The following is a 19,588-nucleotide window of genomic DNA, read 5'->3' as shown; positions in this document are numbered from 1 at the left end:
ATCTTCAATAATGGTCACTGGAAGTCAATAGATAATGTCTAAGATTGAGACACTGAGAAAGAGCCATATAAATAGTTCATCGAGAAATATGGAGTTAAATAACAAGAAAGTGGCTAAAGGGCCAGGCGCGGTGGCTCACACCTGTAATCCCAGCACTTTGGGAGGCTGAGGCAGGTGGATCATGAGGTCAAGAGATCGAGACCATCCTGGCCAACATGGTGAAACCCTGTCTCTACTAAAAATACAAAAAATTAGCTGGGCATGGTGGCACATGCCTGTAATCCCAGCTACTTGGGAGGCTGAGACGGGAGAATCGCTTGAACCCAGGAGGTGGAGGTTGCAGTGAACCAAGAATGCACCATTGCACTCCAGGCTGGGTAACAAGAGTGAAACTCTGTCTCAAAAAAGAAAGAAAGAAAGAAAGTGGCTAAAGGAGCTCAAAGTCGTTGCCACTGGGGAGTGGGTCTGGGTGGCATCGGGGTGGGGAGGCTGGGCAAGGGTGCAGTGTGCAAGCAGAGACTGCTTTCTTTATTCTAAGTAATTTAGTACTATTGAATGTATTAATTATATCCTTCCATTATTATGGCTAAATTGCTATTTTTTAAAAAGCAGATGAAATTTGAAGGATTTAAAAAAAGAAAGAGAAACTACACCAAAAGTAATTGTGAGTCTTCTCAAGAAAGCCTCACAAGGCTGGGCTTGGTGGCTCACACCTGTAATCCCAGCACTTTGCAAGGCAGAGGTGGGAAGATCATTTGAGCCCAGGCGTTCAAGACAAGCAAGGGCAACATAGTGAGATGCGTGTCTCTACAAAAAATTTAAAAATTAGCTGGGCATGGTGAAGCATTCCTGTGGTCCCAGCTACCTGGGAGGCTGAGGCAGGAGTATCACTTTAGCCCAGGAGGTGGAGGCTGCAGCAAGCTGTGTTCATACCACTGCACTCCAGCCTGGGCAACAGAATGAGACCCTGTCTCAAAAAAAGAGAAAGCCTCAGAGAAACGTCAAACTCCAGCCAATGCGTTTAAAGGCAAGGGGTGAGCCACAGGGCAAGCAGCAGGGGAGCTCATTAAACAGCTCTTCTAGAACCACCCACAGCAAGTGTGCTTCCCCTCTCTGCCTTGGAAACAGAGCCACTATAGCTGCAGTGGGCTTTGCTTGGGCCCAGTTCTCAAGCCACTGGTCTTGTTCTTGGGCTTATTCAAACCCAGATTGTTCAGCCCCACCCCAAGAGTTCTAGGAGAACCCAGAAAAACAGAGAATTCACATTTCTAAGTTCCCAGGTGGTGCTGACGCTACTGGTCTGGGATCACACTGAAAACACTGGTCTAGGCAAAGGCTAGATCTGCTCTCTAGCGAAAGTAGGTAACATGTCTGAGGGAGGCTCCTAAGGGTGCTGAGACCTGGAAGAGAAATACAGCAGGGCTTAAGGTAACTCCAGGGCTCCACGACAGACATCAAGTAAATGAAGAATGAAGAGAAGGAGGAGGAGTAACAGACAAGGATAGAAATAGACTAAGAAGCCGGGCGCGGTGGCTCAAGCCTGTAATCCCAGCACTTTGGGAGGCTGAGGTGGGTGGATCACGAGGTCAAGAGATCGAGACCATCCTGGTCAACATGGTGAAACCCCGTCTCTGCTAAAAATACTAAAAATTAGCTGGGCATGGTGGCATATGCCTGTAATCCCAGCTACTCAGGAGGCTGAGGTAGGAGAATTGCCCGAACCCAGGAGGCAGAGGTTGCGGTGAGCCGAGATCGCGCCATTGCACTCCTGCCTGGGTAACGAAAGCGCAACTCTGTCTCAAAAAAAAAAAAAAAAAAAAAAAAAAAAGAAAGAAAGAAATAGACTAAGGTTCCATTCTCCCAGAATAAAGCCCTTCTTACGTTGATAATTGAGTTCCTCAACCTGCCAGTCGACTGCCCAAGTACTGCACTAGAAGAATGCCCGTAAATACTCTTCACCCACTTACCTAAATCCCACAGTCAGAGTTCCCATTCAGGGAAGAATCACGTTGATAAACTGCAGCAAAAGCCCAACCCAACTACATACTAATAAGCAGAAACTTATATCATAAATATGAAAGTACAAAAAAAGACATGTGAGGAAAATCAGCAGTATAAACGAAGGACTAACATGATAAACAGACACAATTAGAAATAGCTCACCCTGGAAGAAATATGATCCAGGAAAGTAAGAGAAGTGATTGGTATTTTTTTCTTAATTCTAATGAACAATCTCAGAGAAATGAGCACAAATTTCAAGCAACAAGAATAAGCTGTTATGAAAAAGAAGACTTGAAAGACTTGATTGTTCCCCATGAAGTTTGAAGAACCTAAACAATATGACTGCCAATATTTACTTTTTTTTAAGTGAATGAGCTGAATAGTGAATAAACAAAGCTAAAGGCCAAATTAGTGATTTGGAAAATAAAAGCAAGGACATCTTCCAGAACATAACTCAAAAAGGCAAGAAAATAGAAGATACAAGAGAAAAATTGAGACAATAAAAGATGAAGGAAGACCAACATTAATTCTACAAGGAAAGAAAACAGAGAAAGGGAATAAAACATTAAAGAAAGATTAGAGGGGGAAACACCTAAGCTTAAGAATGAAATGAATAGTTTCAAAGTAAAAGGGCCCACTGAATGCCAAGAACAGGGTAATAAGCCCCATAGCTAGGGACATCTTAGTGAAAATTCAGAATCCTAACGATAACAATGTATATGTGTATGCATATCAAAAGTTTCCAGTAGAAAGCATGTTACCTACTTTAGACTTTTACATAGCTAGATGCTTGAATATCTTTCAAACAGGGCTACTTTATACATTGTTGGGCTCCATGAAAACGAACATGTGGTACCCCTTGTTCAAAACTTGATAAGTAGTTCAAGATGATAATAACAGGTCATTAAACCAAGCACGGGGCCTTTCTAAGAATGGGGCCACTCATTTTCTTTCACTCCTTTATTTTTAGGTCATTCTCAGCCACCGATGCCTGTTGTATTTCATGCCACATTCTGTCCTGGAGTGCACAGCTCTCATGCCAATAAAGGCAGCCCTGCTTCCAGGTTCTGAGAAGCAAAGACTTTGAAGCCAGAATTCTATACTCGGACAAACTATCCATCAAGGCAAGGGGATAAAGAGAGACATTTTTGGATTTGTAAAGATTCAGAAAATTTACTTGAAAAATTATTTTGGCAGCTTCCAAAAAAATGAATGACTCCAAGAAAGAAAGTGGTATTTCATGCTAGAAGCAGTGGTACCTGAAAATGACCTAGAAATAAAGAAAAATAAGAGGAAATAGGAGATATTGAGGTATTAATGTTTCAGTGATTTTTTTTACACTTCTAAGTTTTAATGGCATTGAATTACATTTTTCTCTATAGAACCAGTCATGATAGGTTCAACGTGAATGCTTTTTTTTCTCTCTCTCTCTCTCTTTTCTTTCCGGTGTCTTGACGTTTGAGGATAGAACCAGCGGATGGGAAGCCACCGGCACTGAAGACATGACGCTGAGGGTGCCAGAGCCCTTTCCCTCTTCCTCCGTACATTACGGGGAGCGGGACCACAAGCCTGGTCCCCGCCAAGAAAAGGGGGGGTCGAATGATATTTAAATAATCACAATATTGGCCGGGCGCGGTGGCTCACACCTGTAATCCTAGCACTTTGGGAGACCAAGGTGGGTGGATCACGAGGTCAGGTGATCAAGACCATCAGACCATCCTGGTTAACATGGTGAAACCCCGTCTCTATTAAAAATACAGAAAAATTATCTGGGCATGGTGGCACATGCCTGTAGTCCCCATTACTCGGGAGCCTGAGGCAGGAGAATTCCTTGAACCCAGGAGGTGGAGATTGCAGTGAGATGAGATTGTGCCACTGCACTACAGCCTGGGCAACAGTGCGAGACTCTGTCTCAAAAAAAAAAAAGAAAAATAATAATAATTATCATATTGTAATAGCTTTTAAGATTATTTTTATTCTTAGAATCAATCTATGGTCAAATCACAGGAAAGTACAATTATGGTTACAGAACATAATGTAAATATTACAAACCATGATAATATATTTTTTTAAAAGTCTAGTAAAGAAATGGAAGGTGAAAAAGAAATAAAAATATGCAAACTGCATCTACCACAGGAGAGAGTCAGTAGGAACTGCCTGAATTTGATACATTGAGAAATAAAGATCTCAGTATTTTATTTGAAGTTGTAAAATATACCATAGAAGAGCCAAAATAATATATCTAATAAAAACTGTTTAGGGAAAATGAGTGACATATAGATGCATTAAATTCCCTTCCTTCCTTCTTTCCTATCTTGCTTCCTTCTTTCCTTCTTTCCTTCCTTTTTTTTCCAGCCTGGACAGGGTCTCACTCTACTGTCCAGGTTGGAGTGCAGTAGCATGATCTCAGCTCAATGCAACCTCTGCCTCCCTGCCTCAAGCAATCCTCCCATCTTGGCCTCCCAAGTAACCAGGACCACAGGCATGCACCAACACCCCAGACTAATTTTTGTTTTTGTTTTTCTTTGTAAAGATGGAGTTTTGCCATGTTACCCAGGCAGACCTGAACTCAAGTGATCCTGAGCTCAAGTGATCCGCCCTCCTTGGCCTCCCAAAGCGTTGGGATTACAGGCTTGCACCATCGCGCTTGGCCTGAATTCTTCATTTTCATGGCAGGGAATTCATAGACACATTCTGCATTGATAAATCAAGAAAGAAAAATCTAAGCAAATTTCAGGTTCTCTAATAACCATCAAAAAAATTAAAACAGGAAACCTTGAAAACAGAAACTTCTGGGAAGTGGGACTAAGGGAAGAATTTGGGGAGGGGATTGTGATGTTTCTTTTGCATTTTACACTTTTCTGCATTAATTTTTCTGTGTGCACACATTCTTTCTAAAACTAAAACTAAGTTGAGCAAGAAAGAAAATAAGAGAGAGGGATCAGTAATATACAGTATGACGGGATGCACCTGGCTTTCCTTCATGATCTACTGGTTACTAAACTGGCAAATCAAAGGAATTAACTGCCACCATGTCCTAGGCCCTGTTCTAGAAGCTAGGGATGTAGCCATAAGCTTTAACAAGTAAAACAAAATGAAACAACAGTTCTCATGGAACTTGCATCCCAGCTCAGAAAGCTGACATCCTGGGTGGCTAAGTCCTAAAGATATTTCAGATAGGGAATGGGTTAAAGGAGTGCCCAGGGCTAGGGGAATGACATGTTGTTGTTAAAAACTGGGTGACCAGGGAAGGCATCACCAAGAAAGTGACTAAATGATTAAAGGTAGGAAAGTGATGAGGGAGTGGCCGCGTGGACATCCGGAGGGAGTATTACAGACAGAATTGCAAGTGCAAGGGTCCTGGGGCAGGAGCGTGCCTGGTGAGTTTCAGGAACAGCAAAGAGGCCAGAGTGGCTGGAATGGAGAAAGCCAAGGGAAGTATGACAAGGGATGACGTCAGACAGGGAAGGACATGAGACAGGGAAGGACATGGGGCAGGTCATGCAGGCTTTTGGCTCTTTGAAGGATTGTGGTTTTATTCTGAACAAGTTGGCAAGAGATTAGGTTACAAAAAGACTGTGGCTTCCATTTTGCTTTCTCTCTCTTCCTCTTTCACTTTCTCACTTTGATAGAAGCTGGCAGCCACACTGTGAGACGTCCCATGGAGAGGCCCACATGGCAAGGAAATGAAGCCAACAGCCAGTGAGGAACTGAGGCCCTCAGTCCAACAACCCATGAGGAACCGAATCCTGCCAACAACCACTGAATGAGCTTGGATAAGAACTCCACACCCCACATCAAGCCAATGACAGCCCCAGCAAACATGACTGCAGCCTTGCAAGAGCCCCTGAGCTGGAAGACTCAGCTAAGCCACGCCCAGACTCCTAACCCAAGGAAACTGTGAGAGAATAAATATTTGTGGTTTCAAGCCACTCCATTTTGGAGTAATTTGTAATGCAGCAATAGATAACTGACTTAGTCCATTTGTGTGGCTATAAAGGAATAACTGAGGCTGGGTAATTTATAAAGAAAAGATTTCTTTGGCTCACGGTTCCACAGGCTGTGCAAGAAGCATGCCTCATGCTGCTTCCACTCGTGGCAGAAGGTGAAGGGGAGCCGTCGTGTGCAGAGATCACATGCTGAGAGAGGAAGCCGCAAAGAGTGGGTGGGGAGGTGCCAGGCTCTTTTTAAACAACCAGCTCTTTTAGGTACTAATACAGCAAGAACTAACTCACTCCCCCATCCAGAGAAGGTGTTAATTGGTCAGGCACCATGGCTCACACCTGTAATCCCAGCACTTTGGGAGGCCGAGGTGGGCAGATCACCTGAGGTCAGGAGTTTGAGATCAGCCTGGCCAACAAGATGAAACCCTGCCTCTACTAAAAATGCAAAAATTAGCTGGGCACTGTGGCATACGCCAGTAATCCCAGCTACTCAAGAGTCTGAGGCTGGAGAATAGCTTGGACCCAGGAGGTGGAGGTTGCAGTGAGCCAAGATCATGCCATTGCACTTCAGCCTGGGAGGCAAGAGTGAAACACTGTCTCAAAAAATAAATACACGGAGAGGGTGTTAATCTATTCCTGAAGGCCCCGCCCCATACCCCAAACACCTCCCATTAGGCTCCACCTGCAACACTGGCAGTCAAATTTCAACAAGACATTCGGAAGGGACAGTCATCCAAACCATAGTAATAACTAAGACACTACTGACAAAATTTTTAAAACTAATCTGTGCTGGGATTAGAAAAAAGCTTTAATATATAGGGCATTTGTAATTCTACGCACAGAATTAATTATCAAGCAAAATCTTGACGGACAAGAACTTCAATTTGATTAGGCGCCGATGAGAATCAAACCCGCTGTGTACAAATTTACATACCTAATGCTTGGAAGGATTTCCCACAGGTGAGCTTCTGGCTCGTACATCTAAAAACTTGCTTCTGCTTCATTGTTCACATTCTTCATTTCTAATGACTCATTACTACCTCTGATTACAAACTCTTGCCCTCCACTTCCATGTCCTGGGTGAATCCCATAGTGCGCAGGAGGGGTCCTGGCATACCCAGGTGTGCTGGAGCTGGCTCAGTCTAGCTCATGAGCACCCACTGTTTGTGTTTCAGAAATTTCGGGAGGCAGTTGTTAAACACAGCCATTATTAATTAAATTTTGCAAACTTAAAATTAAATATTTCTGGTGGTGAAATAAACATCTACTAGGGTGCCACTGGCTCAGTCATTCGTGCTCCAGGAGGCTAGCCATAACATAACTATACAGATTTGATGACAATCCACACAAATACATCACACAAAACCCAAACAAAATGAAACCCCACTCAAATTTCCTTAGCTGGATGCCCACAGTACCTATGGCTACTCATACAGTGCTAGGAGGAGGATAAATATGATGGAGAATAAGTCAGATGGGAAGGAGATAGCCGTTTTAGCCAATGGCAGTTACACTGCCTTTTGAATTGATTTTTTAAAATGAGATTATATAACCTCATTGCTCAGACCCCCTCCTAGGACACTGGAAGAAGCCCCAGCAAGTGAGAGGCCCTGAAACCTAAGCTTCCTTAGCCTCGTGGTGCCTCTGCCTCTGCCCTAGCCCTCTCCGGGTGTTTCCACTGTTCTCAATGACTTCTACCTGGGGTTGAACCCAAGGTGTAGAGGAAAGTGGGGGGGTGGCTTCTCTATGCTCACTCTGGGAGTCCCAATAAACCAATAAACATACAGAGCAAGGACTTTGCATTTCCTCTTCCAATCTCCCTGTTGAAAAAGAGTTATACCCTTGAGCTCATCTTTTTTTTTATTTTGAAATGGAGCCTTGCTCTGTCTCCCAGACTGGAGTGCAGTGGCGCCCTCTCGGCTCACTACAGCCTCCGCCTCCTTAGTTCAATTGATTCTCCTGCCTCAGCCTCAAGAGTAGCTGGGATTACAGGTGTGTGCCACCATGCCCAGCTACTTTTATATTTTTAGTAGAGATGGGGTTTCGTCATGTTGGCCAGCCTGGTCTCGAACTCCTGACCTCAAGTACCCACCTGCCTCAGCCTCCAAAACTGCTGAGATGACAGGTGTGGGTCACTGTGCCTGGTCCAGTAAGAACTCTTTTCTAAACATGACCACAATACCATTATCAACTAAAACCAGTCTCCCTGTTGGAAAAGAGTTACACTCTTGTGCTCATCTTGCTTTTTTCTTTTTTTTTTTTTTTTTTGGTGAAGTGGAGTCTTGCTATGTCACCCAGGCTGGAGTGCAGTGGCGTGATCTCAACTGCAGCCTCCACCTCCCAGGTTCAAGCGATTCTCCTGCCTCAGACTCCTGAGTAGCTGGGATTACAGGCCTGTGCCACCACGCCCGACTAATGCTTTGTATTTTTATTAATAGCAGAGATGAGGTTTTGCCGTTTTGCCTAGGCTGGTCTCCAACTCCTAACCTCAAGTGATCTGCCCACCTTGGCCTTCCAAAGTGCCGGGGTTACAGGCAGGATCTTCCTTTGTCCTGATCTTTTCCTGGCCTCATCTGTCTTTGTCCCAGACGCCCTATCCTTCTAGAGACATTAAGCCCCAGTCTCTTGTCCTAGCACTAACGGCAAACAAAAACAACCCAAAAAACTCCTGGAAAAGAATCCTTGCTAACTTATCAAGAAGGGAAATACAACCATATTTCAAAAATGATCATTCAGCTACAGAATTCTTCTGTAGGGGCTCACATAAAATAGGGGTCAGGACTGGAACCCAGGTTTGGAAGCTGCAGGGAGGAAGATTTTAATTGTGTGAACAAGCGCTCCATCATCTGATGCATTAAAAAACAAACAAACAAACAAGCAAACCTCAGTTTGTCCAAGCAGAAGCTAGAAAACTAGTCTGAGGATATTCATTCAGACGCCGGAGAAAGTTCTGAATTACATGACTTTAAGTCTCCACCTAATCCCACGCTCTCTAATATTTTCACTGTTAGGATGGCAAACACACCACCAGCTTTAACACATCTTTTATTTTAACAATGGAAAACTAAATTATCATTCAAAATATACTTCATAACTTAGATAGAGCTATTGCTAAGTAATTTTCCTTTAAAATTTTATCTGGAAAAGATCTGACATGATTGAAAGACAAAACAAAAACAAAAATTCCCCAAGCTCCAAGATTTGAAATTCGAGAAAAATGTTCCAGGTCTCAGTATGAAATGATCCAAAATAGGCAATATAATTTTCACATCTCTTGGAAAAATACTGAGTCATATTGCCCACCCACATCTTACAAAAATAACAGAAATCCAGTGATTCAAGCAAGATACACTCTGTCATTGTCTGAAGCAAACATTTGAGTCATTCCGGAAAATTAGGAGCAAACTCTTGTCAGTGACAAAAGTTTTTTAATTGCATATCCCAAGGAAAATTTTGCAATGACAGGCTCTTTCCAGTCCCAGACATGCCTTTTCCTTGCACCCTGAAATACCTCAGGGCTGGATACCGCCCTCTCTCCCAAGAACAACAAACATCACGTGCGTAGCAGGCTGCGCTGAGTGGGTGACGTCATTCATTCACGCGGAGCACAGCCACACATCCAGCGAGCAGTGCTTAGGACTCCATCAACAGTACTTGGGCGAGGCCAGTGGGCGGGAAGGGCTTCCTAGAGACCCTCACAGCCCACAGGACCAAAGGAGGACCTTCCTCATCCACTCTGAGCGCCTTGTCCTGCAGACTTTTCTAATGTCAGAAGCAACAGTCTAACCCTCCATCTGTGATTTTACAACTCCCTCCCTCCCTCTTCCTGGCCAGCCCTGTTCTATCTCATATCCCTTTCCCTTGCCTGTGTTCCTTTTATCTCATGCTCCCCATGAACTCCTTTTTTTTTTTTTTTTTTTTTTTTTTTTGAGACAGGGTCTTGCTCTCTGGCCCAGGCTGAGGACTACAGGCATGTACCACCATGCCCTGCTAATTAAAAAAAGAATTTTGGCTGGGCACGGTGGCTCATGCCTGTAATCCCAACACTTTGGGAGGCTGAGATGGGCAGATCACTGGAAGTCAGGAGTTTGAGACCCGCCTGACCAGTATGGTGAAACCCCATCTGTACTAGAAATACAAAAATTAGCTGGGCGTGGTGGCAGGCACCTGTAATTCCAGCTACTCAGGAGGCTGAGGTTAAGAGAATCACTTGAACATGGGAGGTGGAAGTTGCAATGAGCCAAGATGGCACCACTGCACTCCAGCCTGGGTGACAGAAAGAGACAAAACAAAAAACAAAAACAAAAACAAAAAACACTTTTTTTTTTTTTTTTTTTTTTTAGAGATAAGGTCTCACTATGTTGCCCAGGGTGGGCTTGAACTCCTGGCCTCAACTTATCCTCCCCTCTCTGCCTCCAAACATGCTGGGATGACAGGTGTGAACCAACAATTCTGGCCAGACTCTTCTCTGCTTCTTCCTACAAGCTTAGGGTTCCCTGTGCATTGCCCAGCAGAGTGTCTGATGGCAGTAACAGCTGAGTGAATGTTTGCCTGGAGAAAATGACAGCAAAAACAAAATAAATTCTATGTAAGCTGTCTCTGAGCCTGTTACTCCTAAAGAATCAGACCTAATATCCTCCACCACCACCCCCCTTTTCTTTTTTGAGATGGAGTTTTGCTCTGTTGCCCAGGCTGGAGTAGAGTGGTGTGATCTTGGCTCACTGCAACCTCTGCTCCCAGGTTCAAGAAATTCTCCTGCCTCAGCCTCCCAAGTAACTGGGACTACAGGTACAAGCCACCACATTCAGCTAATTTTTGTATTTTTAGTAGAAATGGGGTTTCACCATATTGGCCAGACTGGTCTCTGAACTCCTGACCATGTGATCCGCCCGCCTCAGCCCCCCAAAGTGCTGGGATTACAGGCGTTAGCCACCACGCCCAGTCACCTTCCCATTTCTTCCCAGAGGAATTTTGGTGCTTCCAGTTTTCTCATTCTCCATCACTCCCCAATCCTTCACTGATAGAGACATCACTGAGATGGCTCCCAAATGTCACCAATGGCCTCCAGGAGCCTTGTGCCCGGCTTCCTTCGGCTCCTGTCTGCAGCACTGGACAGCGACAGCAACCCATTCATTCTCTCTGAGAATTCTTGACCTGATGGAGCATCTCTGGTTTTCCTTGTAGTTCTACCAGCTGATGTCTGCACAGCCCTTTCCTGGCATTATCTTCCCCTTTGTTGCGTCTTTGCTGATTCCTCTTTATTTCCACTTTCTCTGCACTGCAGACCTCCTCCTCTCCCCTCAAAGCCTCTACTTGGTCCTGCTGATGATGCCCAAATCCTCCACTTCCCAGCTCCGTTCTTGCTGCCCCCAGAGCTTTGCCCTCAGCTCCGCAAACTCTTCCTGCAGTCTTCATCTTTGCCCATAACTGAGGCTGCTCCACTTCCTTAATCCCATGGCAAGCACCTCTCTTCTTCCTGTCACAGGGCATCAACCTCCCATCTCTTTTGACTCTTATGTAGGACTTGCTGACCTGGGCAACAAACACCCTCATCCCAGTCATATGCAGAAGATACAGTCTTTCCCAGGTCCTCAGAATTCTTTCTTTAAAATCGCTTTCCCAGGCTGAGTGTGGTGGCTCACGCCTGTAATCCCAGCACTTTGGGAAGCCAAGGTGGGCGGCTCATGAAGTCAGGAGATTGAGACCATCCCAGCCAACATGGTAAAATACAAATATGTTACTAAAATTCTACTAAAAATTTTTTTTGCTGGACATGGTGGCGCATACCTGTAGTCCCAGCTACTCCAGAGGCTGAGACAGGAGAATCACTTGAATCCGGGAGGTGGAGGTTGCAGGAAGCTGAGATCACACCACTGCACTCCAGTCTGGCAACAGAGTGAGACTCTGTCTCAAAATAGATAGATGATAGACAGACAGACAGACAGACAGACAGACAGACAGACAGACAGATAGATAGATAGATAGATAGATAGATAAATTGCTTTCCCATAGATTCCCTTTCTCCCATCCCTTGCACATACCCGACCCCCAACTCTGGCATTTCCTGCCATTCACCTGGATTCTTGCAGTCCCCACCCCCAGCACCGTCTCCTGAGTTTGAGCCTTGCCTTCCTCCAGTTGAGCCCAAAGCACCTCACTGATCTGCTGTGCCCTACACATAACACTTCAGTGGGACCCCATCCTCCCAGAATAAAATGTACTTCCTTAGCCTAGTATTCAAGCTCCCCCAGCAGAAGCAGCAGCAACAACAAAAAACAACAAAACATTATAAATAAATCCAGTCCAAACCTATTTGGTCGGCAGCATTGGAAGCAGAATGTAATGCCTAAGAGCTCGGGCTTGGATTCTAGAGCCAGACTGCACTTTCTAGTAGTGTGGTGTTGAGCAAATAATCTAACTTCTCTGGGCCTCAGTTTCCTTCGCTGCAAAATGAGGCTAAACAATAACATTGCTGAGGATAGGCAAGCATATGTAGATGAAGCAGTTAGAGCAATGCCTGGCATACTGTAATTGCTCAATAAATGGTCGTTAGCATTATTTCTCAACCTGCTCTCCCACTGCTCCCAGACATGAATCTTTTCACCCACCAGTCCAATTGACCAGCTTGGGGTTTTTCCCTTTCTGTGCTTTGCCTATGTGAACCTGTCCACAAGAAATGCCCACACTGCTCCTTGTCTCCGTTGATTGAAAGCCGTTAAAGTCAAACTCAAATGCTACCTTCTCCATGAAGCCCTATTTAATGTCTCTTCAGCTGGAAGAGTTAGTGAGGCTTCTTTCCTGGTGCTTCTCATCTTATGCCTATTATTATGGATAATGTGTCTATGCTACTGGATTGTCTTTGGCCCTTAAGGACAGAAAATCCTAAGTAATTTTTCTATTCCTACATAGTCATTTCATCTCAGACGTTATGTTTTTCATCTCTGAAAGTTCAAAGGTGGGTCATTTTTATAGCTTCCATGTTTTTCTTTATCAAGCTCATATTTTTCTCCATGTTCTTGAACACTGGGAGTCCATTCATAATTTATAATATCTGTTTTAATAGTCTTGTCTGCAAATTGTATTATCTGTGTCATTTCTGAGTCTCTTTCTATTGACTGATTTTTCTCCTCAAGATGGGGCATCTTTTCCTGCTTTTTCACTTAACTGGTAATTTTTGCTTGGATGCTAGACATTGTCAGTTTTACTTTATTGGGTGCTGGGGTTTTTGTGTTTCTTTAAATATTTGTGCACTTTGCTCTGAGTTGCTGTTAAATTATTGAGAAAGAGTTTGATCCTTTCAAGGCTGGGTTTGAGGCTTTGTTCATAGGGTTCAGAACAGCTATTATCTCAGCTGGACCTGATTTGGTCCCTGAGATAATATCTTTTTGAGAACTCTACTCAGTGGCCTGTTTTTCTGCTCTGGCTGGCAAGAGCAGAAACTATTCCCAGCTCTGTGTGGGCTCTGGTGGTTGTTCCTCCTATTCTTTCCGAGTCATTCTCTTTCCAGCCTCTGGTTATTTCCTCATAAACAATCACTGATCAATACTCAGACGAAGAACCCATGAGGAGCCCTCTACGGGTCTTCAGAGTCTTCTTTCTCAATCTGTATGTGTGTGTGCATGATGCTTTCTCCTCTCCGTTACTCTATCCTGCAAATTCCAGCCACCTTGGCTTTCCCAAACCCTGAAGTCTTCTTCCTCAAGGACACCAATGGGCTCCATTTGGGTTCCTCCTCCCTGCACTAAGAACCAGAAACTCTCTCCAGGTAGTAATCCAGGGGAATTGCATGCTTCCCCTCATATGTTTCCATTCTTTCCATTTTGATTGTCCTGCACTGCCTGTTGCACAATGTCTGAAAACAGTTTGTTCATATATTTTGTCTGGTTTTCAAATTATTTTAGGCGGGCGGGAAAATCTGGTCCCTGCTTCTCTATTATGGCTAGAAGCAGAAGTGTATCTCTACATAATACTACGAAGCATGCTTTGTTCATTTAAGTGATTAATAAAACTATAAAATAGCATTTTAGCTGGGTGTGGTGGCGCACACCTGCAGTCCCAGCTTCTTGGGAGGCTGAGGCAGGAGGATCACCTGAGCCCAGGAGTTTGAGGCCTCAGTGAGCCGTGACCACATCACTGCACTCCAGCCTGGGTGACAGAGCAAGACCTTGTCTCAAAAAATAAAATACAATTTTTTATTTCTAATTTTAAAATTAATCTAGCACAAAAAACTTTTTAAAGAGAAATACAAAGAAACAAACCAGTTCACACATAACCTTCCATGTTTTGCTGTATGATCTTCCTTTCTTTATAAGTACATTGCTCTTCTTATGAATACACATATGAATATATTTATTATTATTATTATTTACTCAGTAAACACTGTTGAATGGATACCAGTGAATTGGTGCTAAAGAGTTAGGTGCCATGCACAGGAATTCTGAGAGTCCCCTTAACCCTTAGTTGGGAAACAAAAGGCTGCCTAGCAGGTAGAGGCAGCTGCTTAATAAGGAAGCCCCTCTATGGGAGGTTACGGAAGGAGTTTGGACAACCAAAGTCTAAATACAGACCCCAAACCTGATTAACTTTTGGCATGTGGGCTGCCCTAAGTTGGCAGGGCACAAAGCCTCTCTTTCCAGAACAAAATGTACTCCTTATCCGGGAAAGGCAGGTAGAGAGAGTGTCTGATTACATGCCGAGTGAGTGGAGTTTGAATGGCCGATGGAAAGACGGAGAGCAGGTGACAGGCGTAGGCACCTAGCCTCACTGAGGTCGTGCTCCAGTACCCCAGCGGAGAAAAGGCCATCTTTAGAGTCCCCTGACTTCATGGTTAAAATACCTTTCAATCCCTACAGGAGTGTGTGCCCTGCTCCCAGCAGACAGACCACGAACATTGGTTGGAATAGTAAATGGAATACATGAATAGGATAATAGAAGGTCTCTGAGATGCCAAGTCTTTTTCTGGAAAGCTCTGCTTGTCTGTGAGGGTTTTACCTTAGCAAAGCATTTTGTCAGCTCTGCCCACACCAAATCTGAGATGTTTGGCATGCATTCCATAGGGACACAGGGGCCGAATTAATTGGTTCACAGATGCAGAAATTTTTGTTAGCCTTTCAGTTTTCAATTATCTGACCCACAACTATTGTTTAGGTGACCAAGCTGGTGTCTTTTGATTCCTGCCATTGACCTCTGACCTCTGATTGCTTTTGGTGGCATTCTCTGAGTAGTGGGGGAGAGTAGGAGACGGAAGGGAGCTCAAGTGTCTACCAAGCAGAAAAAATACTCTTTTGATGAGAATCCAAAAAAAAAAAAAAAAAAAAAAGCCTAAAAATATACAGCAACAAAACACAGAAGAGAGAAAGAAAGAGAGAGAGGAGAGAAAGCAGCAGAGTCTTCTTTTACATTGAACACAGAGGATGAACACAGCCAAGCAACCTCAGATCCAACAGGCTCAGCCAAACGCGGGAGAAAATCTTACAGGCAATAATAAGATCTGAGTTCTCATTGACAGAGCTAAAGCAAGAACGCCTATGTCCCCCTCTTATCTCATGGGAGGCAGGCGGGATCCTGGGGTATTGCATGCACAGGCTCTGTGTAACAGATTAGAGTTCTCATCCCAGCTCCACCCCCTCATACCAGCATGGCCATGGGCAAGAGCCTCACCTGCAAGATAGGGGTGAATTTAATAGCATCTGCCTCATGAAGTTATTGTGAAGATTCAATGAGGTGACAGCGGGGGGCAGTGGCTCACGTCAGTAATCCCAGCACTTTGGGAGGCCAAGGTGGAAAGATCAGTTGAGGTCAGGAGTTCAAGACCAGCCTGGCCAACATGGTGAAACCCCATCTCTACTAAAAATACAAAAAATTAGTGGTATGCACCTGTAGTCCCAGCTACTCGGAAGGCTGATGCAGGAGGATCACCTGAATCTGTGCAGTGAAGGTTGCAGTGACTGAGATTGCACCACTGTGGGACAGAGCAAGACTTCATCTCAAAGAAAACAGGAGGGAAATGTTTAGAATGTCTCTGGCACTCAGTAAATCTCAATAATGTTAGTAAATGTTAGCTTTATTATTATTCTCTTTTCTGGAACTTTTTCTTTGTATATTTGATGTTTTTTAAAGAAATTATGAGGGCCAGAGTGTTTTATTGTAACAAAAAGTTGAAGCTATAATGAAACAGATGTTCCTGGGGGGGAAAAAGGGAACCGAGAAATATAGGGAATAAAATATATTAAACGTGAAATATACATGAATGCCATTTTGAAATTACTTTGATATTTGGAAACATTAAAAGGTATGTAACTTGCTCTTAGAAGATATATAATAAATGTAAAAGTCTGTCTTACCTAAGCATCAACTCTAAATCAATCAGTTGAGTTTTCTGTTGACTTACTGTTATACATTTTGAATTCTTGTAAATGGAGCTATAGCTAAGATGTTGAGGAAATCTAGGTTGTCAGTTTTCGCCTATTTATGAGAATCAGGCAAAATCTAAAAGCAGGGGGGAGAAGTCAGCCTTACGGTAAAACAAAGAAAGTCATTATGCTCTTTGTACTCAGTGCCCTCCACTCTGTCAAAAAGATACAGAAAGCCCCAGTTTCCAGAAAAGAAGATGAGAATAAAATGAACCCAGATTCACAGAAAACATCTTTTTTTTTCCACTTGTCTAATCAGTCTTGTTTTGTGTGCTGCCACTGGCATAGATGCCTGGCTTTCTGTTTCATTTTGATCACTTTCAAGGATTTTGGAAGAACGACATTTTCTCCAAATTAAAATTAATCGCCATTATTCCCATGCTATGTAATTTATCTGGTCACTCAATAAATATTTATGAAGGACCTCCAGGGTGTCAGGACCTGTGGTTGGGGACATAAAGACACATGGTCCCTGCCCTGGTAGAGAGAGGCTTGTAGAGAGGTGAGCGGACTGAGCCGTGGCTGACCTTGAGAGAGAAGGGTGCTCAGGGATGGCGCCCTTCCCAAGGGAGAAGAAACTGATTACTGGGAAGGTCAAGAACTTTCAGGGCACATTTGAGCTACAATACATTTTCCAAATAGATCTTTCTTTTTCATATTCTGTAAGACTTGGGGGACTTGGAAGTGGTTAGGGGCCACTACTTGCAAAAGTCTCACCCAAACATGGTAGCAATAACTTTACAATCTTAACAATAGCTGATACCATCTGTATTATTCATTAAGAAACACCTGACAGAAATGTTGAGCCTCACCCACCCATTTCCTCTCTCAGTATATGTTGCATGCCTACTATTTGCCAAACCAAAAGGAATTATGCCATTAGAATAACTTAGAATTATCCTGATTACCTTCAGTGAGTTCCCTATATTGGACCCACAAGTCATTCTTACTAAGGACAATGGTTCTGACATCCAGAACTCCTTAGAGAACTTCATGTTTAAAGAGATTCTTTGCTTGTAATTAACTCCCACAGCGTCTAAACAGGGGATCGCTACCAAGATTCAGTACAGAGTTTCAGTGCCATTTTTATTCCAGACATTCTTTTATTTTTATATCTTTTTTGTTTTGTTTTTTTGTTTCTGTTTTTGAGATAGAGTCTTGCTGTGTCACCAGGCTGGAGTGCAGTGGTGCGATCTTGGTTCATTGAAACCTCTGCCTCTTAGGTTCAAGTGATTCTCATGCCTCAGCTTCCTGAGTAGCTGGGATTACAGGTGTGCATCAGCACACCCAGCTAATTTTTTGTATTTTTAGTAGAGATGGGGTTTCCCCACATTGGCCAGGTTGGTCTCAAGCTCCTGACCTCAGGTTATCTGCCTGCGTTGGCCTCCCAGGGTGCTGGGATTACAAGCATGATCCACCATACCTGGCCTTGTTTTTGTTTTCAAGACAGGGTCTCACTATGTCACCCAAGCTAGAGTGCAGTGGCACAATCACAGCTTACTGCAGCCTCAGCTTCCTGGGCTCAAGTGATCCTCCCACTTCCACCTCCTAAGTAGCTGAGACCACAGATGTGAGTCATCACACTCAGCTAATTTTTTTAACTTTTAGTGGAGACAGGGCTAGTCTTGAACTCTTGAGTTCAAGTAGTCCTCTCACCTCGGCCACCCAAAGCGCTGGGATTACAGGCATGAGCCACTGTGCCTGGCTTCTTTTTTTGATTTATTTATTATTTTTTGAGACAGAGTCTTGCTCTGTTGCCAGGCTGGAGTACAGTGGTGCAATCTTAGTTCACTGCAACCTCTGCCTCCTGGGTTCAAGTGCTTCTCCTGCCTCAGCCTCCCAAGTAGCTGGGCATGTGCTAATTTTTGGATTTTTAGTAGAAATGGGGTTTCACCATGTTGGCCAGGATGGTTCTGGATCTCTTGACCTGGTGACCTGCCTGCCTTGGCCTCCCAAAGTGCTGGGATTACAGGCATGAGCCACTGCACCCAGACTCCTCTTTTTATCTCTTCTTGAAGATGGTATCTACCCAAGTGACTTTTATGGGACTGACAAAAGGTCACAGCTTAGAAATTAGTTAGGACAAGGAAGGATGTGAAGATTCATGAATTGGTGTGGAAATGCCAAGTACAGGCAGAAAGGGGATGAGCAAATAGGCAGCGTCAAAGCTCTAGGCCCTCTGAGTGGGCTCCCTGGGTTCCAGGAGCAGGGAGCAAGGGCAGAGAGGGTGAAAAAGAAGTCAGACCCCTTTACTGCCAGATCCACTTCTTTCTCTATGTGAACACTCCACAGACTTCCAGAGGTATTAGCGTCTCTGCACTGGTGTCCCCAGATTTAGGGACAAATAGATGTCTTGAGTTCCCAGAGGAAACAGATTCTGAGGTGAGACTGGATGCAGAGCATGGCCCCAGGATCTGTCACTGATGGGGAGTGAAGGGAACAGGCGGGGCAGAGGGAGGAGCCTCAGTCAATGCCAGGATCCCACAGGGAGCTCTGGAGCTGGGATGGCCCTTCAGAGCTGTCCTGAATTGGAGCCAGGAGACCATACCCGGGCATTGACCAGTCCTTAATATGGATTGCCCTGGAGGGAAGGAGTGACCTTCAGCAAGAAGGGCAATTCCTAGAAAGGGACTCAACTAATAGCAGCCATCAGCCACCCATGTCCCCAGCAGCTGGGAGAATAAGCACCCACAGAACCCAATACTGAGGATGGGTCATTTGCATGACAAAGGATCAGTGGTTGCCTGTTCTCATTTTGTTTCACATTATTTTAATTTTTTAATGCAATGCTTCACAAATGTGCATGTCATCCTTGCACAGGGGCTGTGCTAATCTTCTCTGTATCTTTCCAGTTTTTTAGTACATGTATATGTGCTGTCAGAGCGAGCGCTTGTTTCACATTAGATGATAAAGGGAAAGACTTGCTCTTCCAACTCACGTATCCCCTACAATGCACTTGCTCATGATAAGATCAGGGCCTCCTCAAACAGGATTACCAGCTGCACCTGTAATGCCCATAGCTAACATCCTTCCTGCCACAGGGATGCCGGCATAGTAAACAAGGCTCCAGAGGAGCATCATCTTGGCTTGGGATCCCTTGTCTTTCTAGATTGCCGAAAATCAGGAGCTGAGGGCCACGGAGCACTCAGAATCCTCACCAACTGCTGAGCCAGAAACTTTAGCACAGTGGGTCTCAGAGAGTGTTCCTGGAACCAGCCATCTTGGCATCAC

At 44.2% G+C, this 19,588-nt stretch overlaps 1 long non-coding RNA gene, 1 other non-coding gene and 1 pseudogene across 2 annotated transcripts in view; 1 reads left to right on the top strand and 2 right to left on the bottom strand.

Annotated features, from left to right (window-relative positions):
* The window catches only part of LOC141580032 (uncharacterized), a 152,841-nt gene extending 146,679 nt beyond the window's left edge, over nucleotides 1-6,162 (top strand). Inside the window, exon 3 of the long non-coding RNA XR_012512014.1 lies at nucleotides 5,634-6,162. This is a non-coding gene — a long non-coding RNA (uncharacterized LOC141580032). The remainder of the gene's footprint in view (nucleotides 1-5,633) is intronic.
* Nucleotides 3,446-3,594, bottom strand: LOC120365487 (small nucleolar RNA SNORA57). The gene has a single exon (XR_005580413.1). It is a non-coding gene; the product is annotated as a small nucleolar RNA SNORA57 (small nucleolar RNA).
* A 12,970-nt stretch (nucleotides 6,163-19,132) lies between the features above and the next one.
* Nucleotides 19,133-19,232, bottom strand: LOC120365458 (U6 spliceosomal RNA; annotated as a pseudogene).
* Nucleotides 19,233-19,588: the final 356 nt, after the last annotated feature.

Source organism: Saimiri boliviensis, chromosome 10, assembly GCF_048565385.1.
Source record: "Saimiri boliviensis isolate mSaiBol1 chromosome 10, mSaiBol1.pri, whole genome shotgun sequence".
Taxonomy (NCBI): Eukaryota; Metazoa; Chordata; class Mammalia; order Primates; family Cebidae; genus Saimiri; species Saimiri boliviensis.
The sequence above is the reverse complement of the archived record's forward strand: the minus strand, read 5'-3'. Positions and strand labels throughout refer to the sequence as shown.